This window comes from Rhagoletis pomonella, unplaced genomic scaffold (genome assembly GCF_013731165.1).
Source record: "Rhagoletis pomonella isolate Grant_MI unplaced genomic scaffold, Rhpom_1.0 Rhpom_scaffold_00011, whole genome shotgun sequence".
Classification (NCBI taxonomy): domain Eukaryota; kingdom Metazoa; phylum Arthropoda; class Insecta; order Diptera; family Tephritidae; genus Rhagoletis; species Rhagoletis pomonella.
The window spans coordinates 19839589-19854553 of NW_023458565.1; the positions used below are offsets into that span (position 1 = coordinate 19839589).

General features: G+C 37.3%; 1 protein-coding gene across 1 annotated transcript in view; it reads right to left on the minus strand.

The window, feature by feature from the left end:
• LOC118746778 (neurogenic protein mastermind) overlaps positions 1-14959 on the minus strand; it is a 28017-nt gene extending 13058 nt beyond the window's left edge. The window contains exon 1 of the mRNA XM_036480690.1: positions 14827-14959. The gene's annotated coding sequence lies outside the window, so the exon portion shown is untranslated. The remainder of the gene's footprint in view (positions 1-14826) is intronic.
• Between the last annotated feature and the right edge of the window lie 6 nt (positions 14960-14965).

Sequence of the window (14965 nt, forward strand, 5' to 3'; positions counted from 1 at the left end):
TGTCGCTCGTCATTGAAATCGGTTTTTTATTTATTTTTTTCACTCATCTTTTTCAAGGTTTTACGCATTGACTTATTAGAAATGCACTGTTTCACTGATAAGATTGTATTCGTTTTTTTTTTTGGCAGTGAACTTCATTCCATCTCAAATATAATAAAAAAATAATAATACTACATTTTCAGTTGTTTGCTCTAAATATTCATAAGTTATCAGTTCATATATACATATACATATGTAGACTTAGTTGATGTATGTATGTATGGCTAACGAAATCATTTTTTATTTCTTAATTATAATCTTCAGCTAAATGCTGTCAAGTTGGAACGACCACTTGCTACCAACCAACCTTTCATAAAAAAAAATCAGCTTCAATAAATTTAAAATGACAAGCTACAGTGATGCACAAATTATAAAATGACTAAATTTTCAACTGCAAACTTGCACTTGTTTTTTTTAGAAACTCGGATTAAAAAGCTTGAAATTTTAATGAAGCTTAGATCGGTTTTAATTAAAATTTTTGTATAAACTTTGAAACTTGGTCCTATATGGTTTTTGTCACAGAATTAACTTTATTTTGATAACAGAGTAACTAAAATTAAATAATAAAAATAAATTGCCAGAACTTGTAAATTTTTTGGGGGCAAGGACCCGGTCATTATTTGAAATAAAATAATCGGTAACCTTGGTTGAGGAATATCAATTTCTTTTGTATTAAATTATAAAAAAAACTCATAAATAGCTGGCAACCTTCGTTAAGATATTTATGTTTGAAAGCTATTTCAGTTCCATCCGGTTTTTTTTTATTATTAGGAAAGGATTTTTATTTCGGCCTTGAAGAGTAGTTGGCCAAGTTTAACCGTTATTACTGAACTAAAAAAACTAAAATCCGAATTTTTCAGTTATTATTGCACTTTTTCCTAAAAAGTTCGAATAAAAAAAATCCAGGATTCTTGTCCAGGATCAAAGGAACATTTTCTTTAAATTTCTTCTACGACAATATTTTGCCCCGGACTTTTATAACATAAAAAAATAACAATTATTTTTGGCCTCTGGTTGTGGTGGTCTTATTTTGAAAAGCAATATATGTATTCCAAAAATGGGCTGAATTTTTGAAAAAAAAATAAACAAATTAAACCGAAAAAATTAATATATTAGCAAATATAAAAAAATTTGTTACGTTTCAGTTAAATTTGCCGCAGTTTTGGCTACTAAAAAAAAATTGGTGAGTGGCAACACTGATTGTCATTGCTAGTAAGAGGCTAAAGATCGGAGTGAATCTTCTACGAGAACCTTTAGTATACGAAGTTGTGTTGAACTTTAAAGATTTCTTTTCATATTCTAAGCTTTTACTTCACAATATTTTTATCAATAAAAAAATTAAAAAAAATGTTGTGTGGATCCCACTCGCAACTGGAGCGAAACTTTTTTTTATTATGTACCCATTTAGATTCCCATATTATATGAGTATTTGTCTGTATAATAATGAACAATTACTCTGGTCAATAGTGATTTTGGTGCCAAGGAGCTATAATTCTTTTTTAACTTGGAACCTTATACTGATTAAATAAACAGAAAAAGCATTTATTTTCATTCCTACGTGTAGTTTTACACATTGTAGCTTCTGCAGAAAAGGGGGTGTAGAGAAACAATCACGTTGCAACCGCAGGCAGTCATCTTGTGACGATCTCTTCGACCTTGGCACCACTGTTCCAAAGGTTTAGGCCCTGGTGAAACTGCTACCCTTGCTCTTCCCTATAGGATGCAAGACTTTTTGGGAATTGGACAGGATGATTTTACATAATTCTAGATCCCTTATCAAATCATTTAATTATTCTTGCGTGAACGGTTTTGACTTTGTAGACGATATTCCTTCGAAACCACTGTCAGTTGTAACATTACTAAAGATTCTTCGAATGGTACATAAGTAACGGATGGCAATAAATTTTGGAACAGGAACTTACTGATAAGACTTTGAAATTCGCACACGAAAGTATAGTTGTAACCCAATATACGAAACTGACAGTAATTTTAAAACTACACCTAAGAAAATAAGATATTTTGGTGTTTTCAATGCACACCTAGTAAGTTATGCACAGAACCGAGGAACCGGAACCGAATATCCGGGTCCTTTATAAAACTGACCGGCCCGATTCTTAAAAGAACCAAAAATCGATTCCAAAAGATCCAAAAACGGTTTCGAAAGAACTGAAACTCGATTTTAAAGGACCAGAGAATGCGGTTCTGGAAGAACCCAAACTCGATTCCAAAAGAACCGTAAAACCGTTTCCTAAGAACCGAAACTCTATACCATAAGAACCGAAAAATGCTTGTTGAAGAATCGCAGATCTCAGAATAATCGATAAAATAAGTAAAAAGAACTGAAAAACCATTCCAAAGAATCGAAAACGTATTCGGAAGAACCGAAAATCGATTCCAAAAGACCCGAAAAATGGTCCCGGAAGAACCGGAAAATGATCTCAGAATAAAAGAAAAGTAAGTACAAAAAAACTGAAAAACCATTCCAAAAGAACCGAAAACGGTTTCCACAAATTGCAATATATGTAAGCAAAAAATTGATTGTTTAAAATTAAGTTTAAATATGAAGATATCAGCCCGTAAATTCGATTTGTATATGTAGTATAGAATTCTGAGTTGACCTATCGGGTTTTGTTTGGTTCAAGGCACTATATCATATAGCCATCATATACGCGAACTGGTCGACTTACATCAATTTCGCTGTATTTGCTTTGCCATAGACTTGAAATTCGGCTTGTTTACGTAATATGGAGTTTTTTCGAAAGTGGAACCGGTCCGAGTTTCCGGTTCTCCTTGAAACCGAACACGACTGAGCCGGTTTTTTAAATTCTCGAAACCACACATCACTAACACTTGGTAATATACGATGTCTCGACACCAAAAATGGTTTGTCCTTTGTTATCTAAATTTAAATTTAATCTCAATCTTAATCTTCATCTTAATCCCAATCCCAATCTTAATCTTAATCCTAATCTTAATGTGAAACCGTGCCTTAATCATAACCGTAATTTTAATCTTATTCTAAATGTTAACCTTACTCATAATCTTAATCCTAATCATAATACTAATCTTAATCTTAGTCTTAGTCTAAATGTAAATCTTAATTTTAATCTTTATCTGGCTCTTAGTCTTAATCTTAATGTTAATTTTAATCTTAATCTCAGTTTTAATCTAAACCTTAATCGTGCCATTTCCAAATACAAGAAAAATATTGACTGCTATTGCCAAAATACGTTATTATCAATCGAGTCCATTAATGTGTATAAAAGTAGACCTTTTTTTTCGTCGAAGCCGCAAAAACTAGAAAGCTGTGATTTATGACAAATTATTATTTTGATATGGAAGCTTATCTCATATGTGGAATCATAGCTCGATTTAATTTGATGTATTCGGCTGCTGCATATTGTGTTTGACGTCACTTAACGACTTAAGATGGCAAATGAGTTTATAAATAGTTAGTATGTTGTACCATATAAGCAAAAATACAAGAGATTGTGGCTGAATTTTAAACTAACTATACTACATAGTTGTATTTCAATGTGCGTAGCGGGCAGAGTGAAGGCAGCAGATACATACATATAAGTGCATTAGGGCGGGTCAATTTGTATGGGAGATTTTTTCGACTATGCGCGTATAGCACAGCATGATTGTACGTGTATTTCGCAGCAAATTAGCCCAAGAAACCATGGGTCTAAAATCAGTTTGGAGATTGCCAAATTACGAAAATAGGTGTCTTAGAATTTTGCTGTGGTGTTGTAAAGAAGTGCTTAAATTTTATATAAAAAACGTGTTATAAGGGGTTTTTGGTATGAGGAAACCATTTCTCTTCTTCTTAAAACTTCCACCAGAGGGCGTAGCAGTGAAAATTTTCGCAGTTAAACTTCAAATTGATTTTAGACCGACTCCATGGTATCATGGGCAAATTTGCTTATACGTAGATTCCCCCCATGCTATACGATCATAGTAAAAAATAATTTGACCCGCCCTAATGTACATATATACACACATAGTGGAAACATACATATGTATGTGTGTAAAATGTATGTACGCCCTCTGACCACTTGCGTGGCCTGATACACAATTGTTTTAGTCGACTGTCGTTTAGAAATTTGAATTTTTAATATCGGTTTTCTTGCCATTTTTTGAATCCATTAAAGTTTATTTGCCGCTGTTGTGTTGTTGTGTAAAAGAGTGCAGTCAAATAACAAATATCAAATAACAATAACACACACAACAAATAACACCATAATAAGTGGCCAATGGCAGTGGCAGCAATACAGCAACAACCACAACAACAACACTATCAGTGTCAAAGTAATTTCATTTAAATAAACATGAAATGGCGCGCGAAAACAAATTCAACATTTTGTTGGAAATCAGCAAAAGCAAAGCTCCCCAACGCCTGGGAGCAGAGCGAGCATCAGCGCACAAATGCAGCGCACGTTGATGAGTCGTTTTTATTGCTTTTGTTGTTAATGTGTGTGTGTGTGTGCGGAGTTAAAACCTAAAGTCTGGGCGCGATAAATAAAGCGTCGAGAAGCCAATTTTAGTTTTTACCACTAGCGAGTTTTCTAAATTTAGATAGGGTTGGTGGTATTTGATGGATGGATTCGCGTAAAAATAATCGCATAACTTTTGCGTGTACTCAATCGTGCCGAAGAGATTATGAAAGGGTTAGGGGGCAGAGGGAGCTTGTACATATGTATGTATGCATATACAATAAAAACTTGTATGAATGTATTTATGTATTTACATTAGTCTGTATGTATTTGTGTATGTTTGTTAGGGCTATAATCGTTCTGCCGCAAGAATTGTTGTTGATAAAATAAAAACAATAACAGCAACAACGTTACTGCAGTATAAATTCTTGGTACTTAAATACATATGTATGTACATAAGTACACGCATTCGTATGTACCACATAGGTATGTACATAAGTATATGCATGTATATTAGGGTGGTCCAAATTTTTTTTGCTCCAGCCAGCCCACAGATCTGAAGCATTGCAAAAATAAGGTAACAAATATTTTTTTTATTTTGAAGTCGATTCATATTTACCCGTGCCGCCGGCGCTTTGAAGTTTTGCATGTAGTATTTTACATGGTGAAAATAAATTTTTTCGTAAAATTGCTATAAATTCGTTAAAAATAAATATTTTATGATCGAATAAAACTATTTCCCTTAAGAAGTCTTCCAGAAATAACACTGTGATGTTTATTTAACTCAAACCTTTCACTAACACCCCTATTGCGAGTGTCGACTGGCAGTAGATAAACGACTATTAAGCGATTATCGATTATCGATGGTATTGTGAGTGTCGCTTAGTCGCTCAATTAGCGACTGTGAATACTTTTTAATCGCTCATCCTTCTATTGCTGTTTTTTAGTCGTTGGAGTTTGCGTTTATAAAATTTACATAAGAAAGTGGTACTATAATGGATAAAAAGTAAGTCAATTGAATTGGAAGTTGTAAAAAATTGTGAAATATACATATGTATGTACATATGTGTCTGAATTACAGATCAAAAATTGTAAGCAACAAAAGGCAACTTGCGCGGTTGGTCGAGCTGATGCAGGAGAGTGAGGACATAGGCAAAGGAATTTCCGTAAAGAGCAGGAGAGGAAGCTCCGCTTCTTTTGTGAAAGATATACAATATTTCTTGTGCATATAATTCCGGCTACGCCATCCACAGTGTTTTTGCGCAGAACCAACATCAAAGTTTACAAAAAACTGCATAATTTATTAATTAACTAGTGCTCGGAAACTTGAAATCTTTGTTAAATTAAAGTTTAATTCTTTCACTACACTTGTATGTTAAAGTTTTAAAACTCGGGTCACGCGTTTGGACACAAATACTCAACATCATTGTACAAATAACTAAACGGTACCGTATTTCTTAAACTTCCATAAAATGTATTAATGAGGAAAACAGCTTTTCCTGCAAATCCTGTAAAACCTAAAAACCTTGAAGCATCGGGAACGCAGCTTCTATTCATAAAATTCACATATGTACATACACTTCATCTTCCAACTCCAAGGGATCCGACGAATCTCGCAATTCCCTCCTTGCTTTAGCCAACTCTACTAATCTATTAGCTTCCACATCATCTTCCTCATCACTAAACCATATTTCAACTGTGTCCATTTTTCTAATTTTATAATAAAAGCAATTATTTTAAAAATGATGTAAATGAAACATTAAGGAAACAAATGTAAACAAACAAGCAGCTGTTTACAATTCCGTCAACCATTCACAATAGTACACATTTTTATCGATCAAGTTACACAATAGCAAAATAAAAGATGATCGACTCGATCGACAAATTTCTATTCTACTGCCAGTCGACACTCGCAATAGGGGCCTAAGAGTGTTTTAATCACCAATAATCCTATCTATTATAATAAAAAATTGGTTATTTTATGTTTTTATAACCACATCACACACGAACAGCTCAGTGGATGTGTTTAGTTCTTTTTTTGCATTTTACTGGATGTTTTCTGCCGGTTTGTGGTAAGAAATTTTGAAAAATAGGGTTGCCAGATATTTGAAAATGTGAAATTATTTAAATGTCAATGAAATACGTTTCTTCATCAGAACTAAAAGCTTTTATATTTAAAAATATTTTTGAACGGGCGACCCCAATGACATGATTATTAAAAATGTAAGCTTATTTAATACCCAATATGCGTGACACACGAAAGGAGGACCAACATGTTTGGTAAATAGGGTTGCCACGCATCTGTTAACTAAGATGAGGTTATCATGTAAGTTAAGTGAAATCATACAATATGCATTTTTGCACATTCGATAGTTTGTCATGGTAGCGACAATATATGGCACTCATTTTAATTTTTTAGATAGGTGCCAACTCTATCCAAAAATATTTAGGGGTTAAAGCTTTACTTTAACACCTCTTGTTTGAAACTCATATATAAAACATGTAGCATGATTATAAAAAATTTTTTGTTGATAAATGGCAACCCCATCCAAAAATGTATGTGAATTAAAGTACGTATTTTCGAAGACCTTTGCCGCGAGTGCATAGACCTTCCATTTGATACCCATATTGTGGTATTAAATAAGCTTAAATTTTTAATAACCGTTGTTGTATTTTTTTAGAAAGGTGGCAACCCCGTACAAAAATGGTTTTAAATCTCTTCAAATGCTTTTAGTTTTGGTGAGGAAATTTAGTTACTTTACTGAGCCTTTAAATAATTTTAATTTCACAATAACTGGCAACCCTATTTTTCAAAAATTTTTACTACATACCCACAGCAACAATCGAGTAGAATGCAGAAAGCAAATAAACGATGATGTGGTTATGAAAACATTAAATAACTAATTTTTGTATATAACAGATAGGATTATCGGTTATTAAAACACACTTAGTAAAATTTTTAAGTTATATAAGCATCTTAAAGTTATTTTCTGAAGAATTTTGAAGGGGAATAGTCTTATTCGATCAAAAAATATTTATTTTTAACGATTTTATAGCATATCTTAAACATAAAAGCCCCCCGGAAGGCACGGGTAAATATTAACCGATTTCAAAATAAAAAAAATCCGTGCTTATTTTTTATATTCTTCAGTTCTGGGGGTGGCAGCAGGAAAAATCAAAAAGGTTGATTTTCCTATGTATTTTTGGACCACCCTAATGTACATAGATAATTATGTACCTGTGTTTATCGTGTACCAATTTGTTTGGTTTGTTTTCACTTTGATTTTCTTGTAGCGATGAATAATACAAGAGGCTGTCTTGTTCGTACGGGGCGACTGAGTGATTTGGTGAGTGAGCAACGAAAATTCCTGATAATAGCTACGGGTATGAAATGGTATTCTTAAAGATATACCTACATATGTATGTAGCTAAACGGATTTTTCTTAAATGAAACCAAAAAAAAATAAATTTTCGGGAACGAGGAAGTTTTTCAGCCCAATGTAAATTCGTTTTATTTTCAAGAAAATAATGAATTTACATACAAATTCACACTACATACAAACCTCTTTTAATAACCTATTTCTACCTTGGACAATTCAAGACATTTCAAAACTTGGATTTTCTGCCAGCACGACTCTTCGAGAATGAGGGCAATACGAGTTTCGCCCACCTTAATTCGCTTGAAGCCTCCCAGTCATTGCTGGGCGAAATATTCAACCAGTTTCTGACACTCTCTGGCCGATTGGTCAGATTCCTCATTAAAAGGTACCCCCAAGTGATCTGACACCCAGAATAAGACAAGTTAGTTGTATTTTCTAACATAAATTTGCATTTGCCGAACCAGTCTGGAAGTAGTAAGAGGTCTGCCAACGCCTTGAGTGCAGCTTGCTTGTCACTACAATCGCGTAAATTCCTGCACCTCCATATATTTTCCACCACCTAGTCTATGCCCTTCAGTATTCCAAATACCTTGGTTTCGAAAACCGTGGCATATTCCCCAATATCTTCGATATTGATACAAGATCCTGACCCAGTCCGAGTATTGAAGCCATCAGTAAGGATTTGACAGTGTGTGAGCCCGGGTTGAGTGTTGGAATTAAGCCAGCATTCAGCCTCAGAAAACTCAACCATGTAGAATCTCGACAGCAAAGGTACTGGTGGACATTGAAACGTTATGAAATGTTTGGCATTCACTTCCAGAAACCTAACTTCGGAAGATATCTGAATTGTTATTCCTGTAAGTGTAATGGGAATTCAACCATCCAACCTTCTCCTTCTTATGAAGATCACAACACTAGTTTTGTTTGGGTTAGCATACCAAGTGCTATTCATATCAGGACCTAACCGCTAAACACAGGAGAAACATTCCTTACATACAGACTTAAGCGAAAAGAGCTTTACTAAGGATGACTGGTACCAATATCGGGAAGAAGGATTTATTAGTCGTGGGAAGAAGGATATTTTTACGAAGAAGTACCCTAAAATTGAAATTTCGAGGGATACCATGCATCCGAGCTTTAAAAAGAGGTTGGAAACTGATCTGAGTAATTAGACATATACATGATTACCTGGTACACTGATGGCTAATTGACCAATTAGGGTACCGGGGTAGGTGTAGTTGGGCCGAGGTTAAGATACTCGGAATCCATGGAAAAATATATGTCCATTTTCCACGTTAAAACATATGCCTTAGGACGATGCGCGGACTTAAATATCAAGCAAAATTACCGGAATCAGAACATTGCGATTGACAGCCATGCGGTTATCAGGGCCCTCAGATCTCGCCATTTAACATCAAAACTGGTGATGGAGTGCCTCGACAAGCAGTATACTTTTGGGCTGACCAATCGAGTTTGGGTTCTCTGGATTCCGGGACATACTGGTATTAAATGAAACGAGATTGCTGATAAACTAGCGAAGAAAAGTGCATAAACTCCTTTCATCGACGCAGAGTCCTTCTGTGGCTTAGGAAAAGGTGCACTCTCTGCACTTCTCCAGTTAGAGGAAGAGGAGGCCCAAAGAAATCGCTACTGGTAAAATCTTCCAGTTCTAGAGCAGTCCAAAGCACTCTTAGGCACATATAACCTAAAACGCTTTAAGGAATGTATGAGCTTATCAAAGATTAACTTAAGAATAGTTACAGGAATCCTAACAGGACACTGCAGGCTGAACTATCACCTGACTAAACTTGGAATTTTTCTCGCATAGATAGATAGATAGATAGATGAGTAGGGTAAACACTGCGAGCGATAGGTCTATTGTGCCCCGAGCTGATCACAACACTGAATCCAGACCCAGAGTCTGCAAGAGAATTTTAGGATGGCTCCCGGGGGCAGGGAATGTATATGCTCTTCACTTGGCCATATATGTCCTAGGCACATCTCCCTTCTTCGTAAAATAGCCTCACACTCCAAAAGAAGGTACACTGGTGTCTATTTGGCTGATTCACAGAAGCGGCATAAGTCGCTTGACCAGATCCCCAGATTAAACAAGTGGCCGCTGAGCCTGATGCCCATATTAGATGGATGGTGTTGTGCACAGCAAGGGCATTAAGCTTCTCGATGCACTCCGAGACCAAAGAGGATTTGACCGCGAAGGATGTGAGGCCCATAAGCTTAGTAAAAGTATCTCTAATCTCTGCGCATAGACTTCCGCTCCAATACCCTAAGGGGTTTAGGGCCGTCCGTGTACCAATGTAGAGTGCTCGCCTGTATGTGTCCCTCCAAGATAGGCGTGCTTCAAGTCGCATAAATATAAATTGATACTTTGAAGCTTCTTTCAAAGACCACTACTCTGTGCATATCATCCCTGGGGAACTGCACTAATATCAGCTGCAAGCCTAGCTTGTCCCTGTTCCTAGATGATAGCACTTTACCTTTTCCAAAACCCTCTCTCGCAAAGTTTAAGAGCGTTCGTTTTGCCACCTGTTCAATCATAATATGTAGTGGCTCCAGTTCAGGGACTACTTCCAGCGCTGCCGTCGGACATGTGCGCATAGCTCCCGTGATGCAAACACGGGCCAGACGTTGAATCTGGGCAAGAGACTGTCTTGCGGTTGCCACAGTAGTCCTGGATACCCAAGCCACCGCCCCATAAGTTACTGTTGGTCGTGCAATCATGGTGAAAATCCATATTAGGATCCTTGGGGTGCACCCCCAGGTCTTCCCCGCTAGATGTTTGCACACCATCAGCGCTCTCGTAGCCTTGGAAGTGACCGCCTCAACATGAGTCCCCTACAGAAGTTTTGAGTCCAGGATAACACCCAGATACTTAACCTCTGTGACGACATTGGCCGCGACCCCATCCAAGGCTAGGTTCCTCATCCCCTTTAGAGCTCTGTTTCTGGTAAATGGGATAATGGCTGCCTTGGAGGGGTTAATATTAAGCCCCACCTCAACACACTACCTCCTTGCCAGATTAAGACCTCTTTGAACTGTGTCGAAGAGTGTACTCGCGAACTTCCCCCTAGCAATAATCACTATGTCATCCGCGCATCCTTGGCAGCGGACACCATTGGTAGTGAGTTTCTGCAGGAGTTCGTCCACAACTAGTGATGGCACGATTAATCGAATAACCGATTATAATCGGTTATTTTCATTCGGTTAACGATTTAATTGTATCGAAATTTTCCTTTCGATTAATCGAGCGATTAACCGATTAATTTTCAAAATAATCGAAAAGAAACCATCAAAAATTTACTACTTTACTCACACAATAATGTAACGGGTGATTTTTTAAGAGCTTGATAACTTTTTTTTTAAAAAAAACGCATAAAATTTGCAAAATCTCATCGGTTCTTTATTTGAAACGTTAGATTGGTCCATGACATTTACTTTTTGAAGATAATTTCATTTAAATGTTGACCGCGGCTGCGTCTTAGGTGGTCCATTCGGAAAGTCCAATTTTGGGCAACTTTTTCGAGCATTTCGGCCGGAATAGCCCGAATTTCTTCGGAAATGTTGTCTTCCAAAGCTGGAATAGTTGCTGGCTTATTTCTGTAGACTTTAGACTTGACGTAGCCCCACAAAAAATAGTCTAAAGGCGTCAAATCGCATGATCTTGGTGGCCAACTTACCGGTCCATTTCTTGAGATGAATTGTTCTCCGAAGTTTTCCCTCAAAATGGCCATAGAATCGCGAGCTGTGTGGCATGTAGCGCCATCTTGTTGAAACCACATGTCAACCAAGTTCAGTTCTTCCATTTTTGGCAACAAAAAGTTTGTTAGCATCGAACGATAGCGATCGCCATTCACCGTAACGTTGCGTCCAACAGCATCTTTGAAAAAATACGGTCCAATGATTCCACCAGCGTACAAACCACACCAAACAGTGCATTTTTCGGGATGCATGGGCAGTTCTTGAACGGCTTCTGGTTGCTCTTCACTCCAAATGCGGCAATTTTGCTTATTTACGAAGCCATTCAACCAGAAATGAGCCTCATCGCTGAACAAAATTTGTCGATAAAAAAGCGGATTTTCTGCCAACTTTTCTAGGGCCCATTCACTGAAAATTCGACGTTGTGGCAGATCGTTCGGCTTCAGTTCTTGCACGAGCTGTATTTTATACGGTTTTACACCAAGATCTTTGCGTAAAATCTTCCATGTGGTCGAATAACACAAACCCAATTGCTGCGAACGGCGACGAATCGACATTTCACGGTCTTCAGCAACACTCTCAGAAACAGACGCAATATTCTCTTCTGTACGCACTGTACGCATTCGTGTGGTTGGTTTAATGTCCAATAAAGTAAACTGAGTGCGAAACTTGGTCACAATCGCATTAATTGTTTGCTCACTTGGTCGATTATGTAGACCATAAATCGGACGTAAAGCGCGAAACACATTTCGAACCGAACACTGATTTTGGTAATAAAATTCAATGATTTGCAAGCGTTGCTCGTTAGTAAGTCTATTCATGATGAAATTTCAAAGCATACTGAGCATCTTTCTCTTTGACACCATGTCTGAAATCCCACGCGATCTGTCAAATACTAATGCATGAAAATCCTAACCTCAAAAAAATCACCCGTTATAAATCATAACAAGTTGGGATGTTTTTTTACATTGTCGTATTCTGCAAATTTGTTAAACGATATTTTTGCCAAAAACCGCAACATAAGCTTAACCTAAGTAGCTATTAAAAAATCACAACGCAGGTATACAAATACATATTTTCATTTTATTTTCCGAATTCGGTGTAGTGCATTTTCTTCTTTTTTATATGAATACTTCAGTCTTGGAATTTTTTATACAAAAATGTAATGGGCTACAAAACTGCATACTGAAAATCTTTCTAAGAAATCTAATTAAAAAGCTAGATTTTTTTGTTGATTTTTTTTAGTACATATTGCACAAAGTTTGATACATTTATATTTACACGTTTTTTGCTAAAGATTAATAAATAACAAAAAAAAATCTTGTGCGCTATAATTTTAATACGGAATTTTTATTGATTTTCGATTTTAATCGAAAATACCGATTAATCGGTTAATTTCTCACGATTAATTGCAATTATTAGTCGAATGCTTTCGATTAATCAATTATACGATTAATCGATTATTAATTTCGACATCACTATCCACAACTTAACTCCACAGGAGAGGAGATAGCACCCCTCCCTGCGGGCAACCTTTTGTTGTTCGAAGTTGTACTACGCTGCCACCGTCTTCAGTTTCAGCAATCTTGGTATGTAGCAGCCTGGCTATGCATTTGCGGATGGTTGGCTGCACATTTCGTTTCTCAAGTTCCCAATCGACGCCCACATGAGATGTGTTGTCGAAAGCCCCCTCTATATCAAGGAAGGCGCAACGCACTGTTTCTCCACACTCCAGGACACTCTATATATCTGTGGCAGCGCATACAGAGCAGTGTCCGTGGATCTGCCCACTCTGTACGCATGCTGGTCTGGATGCAGAGGTACCTCTTTCAGAGTGTTAGACTTGATTTGGTGGTCGATGACCTTCTCCATTTCCTTTAGCATAAAGGAGGTGAGACTTATTGGCCTGAATGACTTAGTTAGGGAGTAATCCCTCTTACCTATTTTCGGGATAAAGATAACCCGCGCCCTTCGCCACACCTCGGGAATGTGGGCCAGCGCTAGACTGTCCTTCACAATGTCGACAAGGTGTGGAAGTAGGAGCTACTCGCCCTGCTTCAACAGCACGGGACTGATGCTATCCACCCCAGGGGCTTTGTACCGTTCAAAAGAATCCAACGCCCATCCTACTGATCGCTGGATTATTAGGCATTTAGCCAACTTCCAGTCTGATGGGAATGGCCTGACTGCGTAGAACACCGCATCCCGGGTTGGCGGAATGGCATCAGCGAAGTGGGCGGATAGCAGGGCGAGTGCTCTTTCCTTTTTGTTGCCTAAATAAGTGCCGTCCGGTAGCCTAATGGTTAGCCTGGCTCCTGTGCTGTTCTTCGCCAAGGCTTTGTACAATCTAGCAGCCGCACTACGTTTGGCTTTTCAAATCGCCTAACTGTATGTTGTTAGGCTGGCTGAATACTCGTCCGAGTTCCCCGTGCCCTTGGCTCGGTTGAAGAGTCTGCGCATCTCCTTCCTGAGTACTGAGAGCTTCCGCCACCACCAAGCAGGCTGAGACCTTCCTTTGGCTTAGACACGAGAACGCTAGAGTTAAAAGCATCCAGTATGGTGCCATTCAGCTTATTTATTTTGTTTTCTACCTCCATACAGTCGACCTTTCGATAAGCGATGCAGATTTTGCAGGACGGATAACGAGACTGCACAGCACATATTAGAAGAATGTCCTGCGCTGATGCACAAACGAAAAAGACAACTGGGACACTATAAATCCATGAAGTGGGCACAATAGATCTTAAGGTCGCCCTAGGAGCATTTTTGCGTCAAAAAGAAAATTTTGAAATAAATTTCGCCTCCAGTGCTAGTTGCGCTTTCCTGCACATATCTGATAGTGACGGACCCTTGCCTAAAGTTTTCCCAATCCTCCTTAAGGTGCCCTAACTCAACATTCCGCCAGACCTCCATTCATCATAGATATTTGGATTCTTCGTTCGCATTCTTCTTTGTGTTGTATTGCAGATCAGAGAATAGATAAACTACTTAGGTAAAACATTTCGCAATAAAAATAAAAATAAATTCTTTAAAATGTCCAAACTTTGGGCCAATGTTTTTCAAGCTCGAGCTGAGTAAAACATATTTGGCTAACAAGAAAGAGAACTTAATATTGACAAGTTCATAGATAATGCGATATTAGCGTTTAACTAAAGCGGATGGACATGATGTGACTTAGCGAATGTGTGGGTGTGTGTGAGTGCGGGTTTACTAATAAACATTTAAATAAATATATATAAATATATAAAGATACTTACATGGAAGTCTTTAACTTCAAAAGCACTTGTCCGCTTCTCCTTTAGTTATTACTGTTGTTGTTGTTGTTGTTGTTATTTCGAATGTTGATACTCTATTTGTTGTGTTAATAGCAAATATACTATTTATTTAAATTCTGTT